We start from the raw sequence: 7,611 nt of genomic DNA on the forward strand, positions 1-7,611 counted from the left end.
TTACTATTTCACACACACACTGCTTAGTGTATAATACAATTGTAATTTTAGCTGCAAGAAAAGTTTAGTCACTGAGTTATCAAGATGATTATTCAGCTCTTTGTAATATGTGGGCAAGTTCCTTTGTCTTCAGATACATAAATAAACATCATAGCTACTCTGCTCCTCCTTTTCTCAGGTAAAGCATTATTTCACAATTTATATAAAACCTTTGTCTTAAGGAAAGTTAATCTTCAACAGTGAAATGCTGATAATGAAGTTTTCTAACTGGCAGCTTTGCCATTCTGTTAAACCAGTGTGAGATGCATACTCACAGGTCGCCTGCAAAAATAAATAAAGCAATGAGTACTACTTTTCCTCTTCTTTTGCAAACAAGGCCTGTACAGTCGCTCCCAACACAAAAAGGCTTGACTTTTGATTAGTGATAATGGCTTGGTCACTCAGTTTTCCCTCTTCACTTGTCATTTCTTTAGAGGAATAGGAACCAGGATAGGAGTGTCACACAGAAATCCAGTAAGTGATGAGTGCTTAGCGGTGTTCCTTCCCCTCCATCTCTGCCAGGAGCCTTGCTAACGTGGGATTATATCTTACACCTCACCATACCCTCCCACAGCCCTAGAGAGCTCCCAGTGCCACCTCCTCCACATCCCTCATGCCCCCTATAGCTCCTCATAATGCATGTCCCCCTACTACATTTAGGTTACCATCTGAGTAATGCTGCTCAGCAATGGGAGCCGATGAGCCGCTGGCCCCACAGCCCAGCCAAAGGATGAATTACCCACCTTCCCACTGTTAGGGGTTTTTCTCCTCTAGTCAGCTGCTATTTTCCACAAAACCTGTAGGAACTACAGCCTCTCAGTTCGGCTTGGCTGAAGGTGGCCAGTACCTTCCATTATTGTGGGACCAGATGGACACAGGAACAGACATGCAGAAAACAGAATCCCATGTGGTCAAGTTAAAAAAAGCTTTCTTGGTGTTTTTCCTAAACATCTTTCTTGCTTTCCACTGCACGCTTCCATTTCATTTTATAATGCCTATTTCCCTTACTATTGACCAGAGTTTGGAAGGGCAGGCAAGGCGAGGCAGAAAAGACATATAAACCCAAGGAGACAGCTAATCCACACTTGTCCTTCCAGTTGTTTTCTATCACAAAAGAAAAAATGGTCATTTGTTTCTTGGCCAGTTAATGCATTTTTAACAGCTGTTTTTCAAATGGATCATAAGATCATAATGATGAGACTAGATTAGGAAATGAGGAAATTATGCATCCTAATGTAATGTGCTTCTGAAATACAGAAAGTACAGCATCCCTGGTAGGTTGTCCTCAAAAGTCCCGCTCGCTTCTCTGCCTGCAAGAACCTGGTCTCCCAGAACTGCCATGGCAGTGCTTCAGCTACCAGAGTGGGGCAGGAGCTGGGTATAATCAAATACTTGCTAGACCAGAGCTTAAAACCCACCTCTACCCCTTGTCCTTTCAGAGGAGGAGCCTATCCCCTGTGTTCCTGGGTGACAGACCGATATGCCAAAAGCCTTGAGAAAACTGATACTTAATCTTTCTAAGGGTCTGGTACCTCAAAGGAAGAAAAAAGACAAGCATGGGAGCTTACGTATGGAGAAAGGACTTGTCATTAGCTGGCTGTACATAACTGCTCTTCCCTGAGCTTGCTCATAACTTTGTGCCTCTTGCTGCTAATTGCCCAAATCTTGATAAAAGAAAAGGAAGCTAAAAGCTTCATATTTAAGTGTTGATAGCCAACACACTCTTTGAACAGCTTATGAAGCTTGAACCTTTTTGAACACTGAACCTTCAGACGTGCTGGAACCATACGCAAAGCACAGTACTAAAACCCAGTGCAGCCATCGTGGGTACTGAGGTGGGGCACCAGCAAGAAATGCAGATGAGGTGCACAATATGCCTGGCTAGAACGGGGGAAAGCACTTCTCTGAAGGCTACAAACACAGGCAGAGACTGAGCAGGGTGTGCACTCTTAATGACAGCCATCTCAGTGGCATTGCTGGATGTACCCTGTACACATACTTTGTAGACAGGACGTAAAGGTTTGAGATGTGGGTTCTGTGGTTCTGACTGTGAATCAGAGTTTTTCATGGTCTGCCTACATTCATTGATTAAATCAGTTTGAGGAGGGTGTTTTCTGTTGGGGTTTTCCTCATGCATCATGTGTTTCATCTATTTTTATGAACTGTAAGCACTGTGTCTTGCTACCTTTCAAAAAATGAAAAGACATAGATGTCTTTGTGTGATTATGTGTTTATGTGCTCCCATAAAAGTGCCTTGCCCGTGGTGCATGTGAGTCTGCACAGCCTTCATGGGGCTCTGCAGGCTTGCAGGGTCTAAAGGAGTAAAGGATCTCACCAGCTACATGGAAATGCCTTTTGTGTATTTTATGAAAAAATGCTGCTTGTAGAACTGAGGGCAATACAGCCTCCACACAACTGAGCAACACAAGGTTTTAAACCATCAGATAAAAAGCCAGCATGAGCTCTGGAAGACTAGGTACAGTGTGGGTAGCTCAGGCTTTTGATGCTATCAAGTGACTGCGGAGCATCTGTTTAACCTTGGACCGATGAGGGTGGTGGTTACTTTTGGAGTACTTGCTGAGGAGACAGAAGGGCACAGGCCGACAAAGAAAATGCTGATTCTTGCAAGAGGACGCAGTTGTGAACCTCACATTGCAGAGCACCTCACCTTGCACAGCACCGCTCATTGCCCAGCACCGCACACGCATCCCACCGCAGGGACCGGCCGGCGCTGCCCACCATCGGGCGCACGGGGGTCCCCAGGGCTGGGAGAGGGGGACCACACACGTCCACCGTGGAGCCGTCAGCTGCCACCCAGTGGTCCCAGTGCCACCCAGTGGTCACAGGTGCCACCCAGTGGTCACAGCTGCCACCCAGTGGTCACAGCTGCCCCGGCATCTGCTCCGGGTTTGCTCCCGACAGCTCGGCTCCTCGGATGCTACGTTTTAATTGTGCGGTTACGCAGCGCTCAGTTTTCTAAACAATAGTTTGCATAAAGATATAAAAATGAAAATCGAAAATGAAAAACGCTTTGCTAAATCGATTAACAATGTAATTTGAATTAAATAAGCTGAGCAGTGTGTTTCCCATATTGCTGGTGATTCAAAATCACCAAAGAGAAAACACCTAGAAAAAGCATTGATAGCGTGCTAGAAGCTATGCCCTGAAGGACTGAGTCCCCTAAATTGACAGCAATTATTATGGGAACCAGTAAATGCTGTTTTACTCGAGATTGTGAAGGTTACGCTGGTTAAGATGAAAAATCAACATTTAAAAATGAAGGTGTTTTCATTAAAAAAAAGCTTACAAACATGTGGTAAATGTCATTATTAAACAGAAGAACTTGGTAAGATGAAAAAGACATAGTTTACAGAATTACTGGGAAACATTTTTCAAATGTGTGTATATGTATATAATACAAATACATACACATATTTTCCTTTAGCTGTGCCCCATCCCTGGCAGTGCTCAAGGCCAGGCTGGATGGGGCTGTGAGCAACCTGGTCTAGTGGGAGGTGTCCCTGCCCATGGCAAAGGAATTGGGACTAGATGATCTTTAATGTCCCTTCCAACCCAAACCATTCTATGAGTCTATGTTTCAAACTATCATCATTACTTTTATAAGCACTGCTTTTGATTGTCACCAAAGATTATTGAGGAAGTGATTTACACAATAATTATATGAACTATTTTCTTTAAATGATGGTGTAATTTAGCTTAGGTTATTATATTTTTTCAAGCAGCTGAACAGTGTATTTATCACTTCATCCTACTGTGAACAGGATTATTGTGAACAAACTAGGCTCTTAATGCAAAAGAAATACATTTGTTTAAGGAAGCAAGGAAAGGTTGCACTGATCTCAGGAGGTGAACAAACTGCTACAGGTATGTTCTGGAGCAAAATTCTGCAGGTTAACAAGTACTTTTTTGCAGAGATGTACAGAAACATCATTTTAACAAGCATAGAATATGGAAGGAGAATGGCTGGTTTTAAAGATGTCTTTTGAATTTCTAAGAGTTACAAACTCTTTCCTGATTTCCAGGGTCACAGTGCAGCCTGTGTACAACATGAGCTAGAGGACAGGCTCTAATTAGAGAAGAAGGTGCTGATTCAGCAAAGCCTTCAAGCCCGTGCCAAACTTCAAACACAAATTTAAGTAACGCTACTTTTGAAATCTTTTCTTTAGTCAGAGTCCTAACGAAGACATCTGTGCTCATTATGACCAAAGAAATGTATCATCATAACAAAGTTCACACCAAGCATGGCTGTTCCTCAAGCACTTGGCTGAAGAAACGTGCATTCACACTGCTACATTCAAAATGATCTGCATGCGAAATAGGAATGGACCCCTGCACCTTCCTTCCCTTTGCAGTCCCCTCAACTCATGCCCAGAGCTTAACCTGCCACCCTGCAAACTTTTCTGCCTCTGCCTCTGCTGTTGCAAAGGTTACCCTCAGGTGCAGATCATTGGAGGTCATAATTTTGGGAAATAATGCTACTAAAAGGCAGAAGGCTAAATAGAATGTGAATTGTACAAAGGGAAATACATAGGTCATTCATTCATTTCTGAATACGCTGTGGGATATTTTTGCACATGTGGTATTTTTGTATCAATTTGTTTAGGTTGTGAAGGCCAAGTTCTAATTACCTAATTTCCACTTTTATCCATGTCTCTGGGTGTCCTACTAACTGAGCCAATCTTTTAAAGATGCTTAATGATCACGAAAATCTGTCTCTGCAATTTGGGGTCGATTTGACAGTCATAACCGCATCCTCAAAGCTTTAAAGTGAGTGTGAAACAAAATACCCATGGAAAAATGATCCTGAACTTAGAGAACACACTGACAATGGGCAGGAATAAAGATTTTATCTCTTAGAGCATCTATTTGGGGCAGGGGACAAAGGAATTATAGACTCCAACGCTAGGATAAGCATGCCTAGAAAGGCTGATGGCACATAAGCATTTTGGTTTGGAGCAGTGTGGTTTTGAAGCCAGTCTCCTCATCGCTCTCACTTACCATGCATGGTTTCAGTTTGTGGAGCACTTTGTGGCCCAAAAACCAGAATCCTGGTGGAGAAAGCTATCTGGGAGGCTCTGCCACTGCTGCCCATGCACCTGATGGAAAGATCCGAGCCTGGAAGTATGGTCCTTTCGACACTTTCAAACCACATGGCCAACAGGAAGTGTTTAGCACCAGAAGTCAGTCCCGAGTCTCTTACTAGAATGTTTTGCCTGTGTATAGCTAACAGCAGGGAGTTATAAAAAAAGACGGATTTAGCCCTCAAGTAATGCTTCACTAAGCAGCAGTTATAAAAAATGTAACTGTGCATGCCTTCAGTCATGCTGGAATTTGTTTGTGGTGTTTGAGGCAAACAGATGAATACCCAGTCTGGGCAGTTTCCCCTGACAAAACTGTGTGCTTATGCATGCTGGTGGTGACCACAATCACCTGAATGGGTGTAGTGTATAAGCTTTCTGTTTAATTAGAAATTACAAAATCAAAGCCAGTTTTGCAGCAATGTGACCCTAAAGTGGCAGGAGTAAATATTTAGTGTAACACATAGGTGCGAAGCAGGTAAAACAAATATGCACTGGGAGGAGAAATAAGGAGACCCGACGCCTGTGCGCACTGTCAGGTGGTGTAACTACCCAGCATGGGTTGCCTGTGGCTATCTGAAACCCCACAGCTTCATCTCAGGGCTGTGCTTTGCAAGGTTATTCTCTGCCCAAAATTAAAGCCAAAAGAACAACCACAATGTCATTAACCAAGTATGGAAGCGCTAGCTGAATCCTCTCTTATAACCCTGCTGGAAAATCAAAGGATTGTTCAGTTTTGCACAGAAGGGAACAGAGACCACAAAAAGAGAAGCTGCTCACTGAAATCTGCGTTAAGGAACCTACTTGGCAATCCTTGTGGACCTTGCACATTCCTGTGGCCATTCCCTCATCCCAGGTTATCAGACCTCTCTCTAGAAGTTACTACTGGGTCCAAGATATGACCTACTTCTTTCATGGATTATGTCCAGGCAGTACCTTGCTCTCCTGTCCTACTCCTCACCCAAATCCTTTTTTTTTTTTTTTTTAAAGCTAAATGTTGGAGTTTCACACTTAAATTAAAAGACTCTTGTAACTTGTGAAGTGCCAAAAGGGCTGCTTGTAACATAACATCAGGCCCTTGCCTCTTCCGTGGGACAGCTGGGGCTTCCGTGTCACCACTGGGCAGAAGCATCCCTGTCCCTGCAGTCCAGCACAGCAAGCCCCAGATTCATGTCACACAGCACCTATTCTCTTTCCCACCAAGCTTGTACTCTTTCTGGGTAAACCTGGCTGAAACTCAGATTTGCCCTGATTTTGATGAAGGTATGTGCAGATTTAGAAGCTCCTTTTCAAAATCACCTGTACAGCCCTCCCTCTGCCATGCTTAATCACAAGAAGATCAGCAGAAGAAAGCACACCACTCACAAATTACAGGGTTTCCATGAAGATTTCTGTAACATTAGAGTTCTTAATGTCATGATTAGGCTTGAGATACAATCACGAATACATTCTCTGCAGTTTAATTAGACAGAGTAATGCAGAGAGTAATCGAGACATCTGTAGCTAGAACTTGTTATCCATGAAACTCAAAAAAAGCAAAACAGAGCTCCTCCCTTCCCAAAAATGAGCATGTAAGGCTGAAAGTTTAAAACTCAGTATTTTTGTCTTGGCAAGTATACAAAGCATAACTCAGTTATGAGCAGTGGATGGCTGATAGGCTTGTCCCTTCAAGAGAGATGGGTAGGGAAACTTCACAGAGTGCACACCCACCCCAATTCAACAATCAATCCCTTCTCTTTGTCAAGATATGAGTGCTGCAATGATTATCAGTCCCTTCCTGAATGGTTTAGATTTTTTTTTATTATTGTTTTCCACTGCAAACCTAACCCACATTGCTAGGAAAGTAGAAAGATGACAAAGGAGTGCACAGAGGATTACTGCAGATGAGGGCCTGAATGTGCACAGCAGGGGGACAAGCAGGGGTATCTAAACATAGGCATTTATAGAAGGTCTTGCTTTCAGTGTAATAAGTTTTTATTATTAGAAGTATAAGATTAAGTACAAGAGAATAAAATACACACAACTATCACATGAAATACAAGAAACTTGATAACATGTATTGTTATTAAAATATGGGTACATTAATTTTTATCTGTCATTTAAATGACATTTTTATATTCTTAGTTCCATGCCTGTAATAAAGGAGATATTTCAAAATGAACCATTGGATATGAAATATGGAACAGTCCTGGGAGCGAGATGTAGACAAATCACATAAAGCATACAACAGTCTAAAATTCATAGCACTCCTTAGAGTTACCGCATGCTACAGACACTTGCTGTTAAGGGACTAAAGTGGTGAGAAAAAAAGAAAACACTGCAAATTGTCTTAAAACAGAAAAAAGGGGAATAGTCTGTGACTACACACTTTAAATAGGCCACCGACCATGAGATCCTGTAACAAGCCATGTTCTGGTCTTTGGTGAAGGTCAGCAGACAGGATCGTTACACTCACGGGCAAGTAACAAAGAAT

The sequence above is a fragment of the Falco naumanni genome, chromosome 2 (genome assembly GCF_017639655.2).
Source record: "Falco naumanni isolate bFalNau1 chromosome 2, bFalNau1.pat, whole genome shotgun sequence".
In the NCBI taxonomy this organism is placed as follows: Eukaryota; Metazoa; Chordata; class Aves; order Falconiformes; family Falconidae; genus Falco; species Falco naumanni.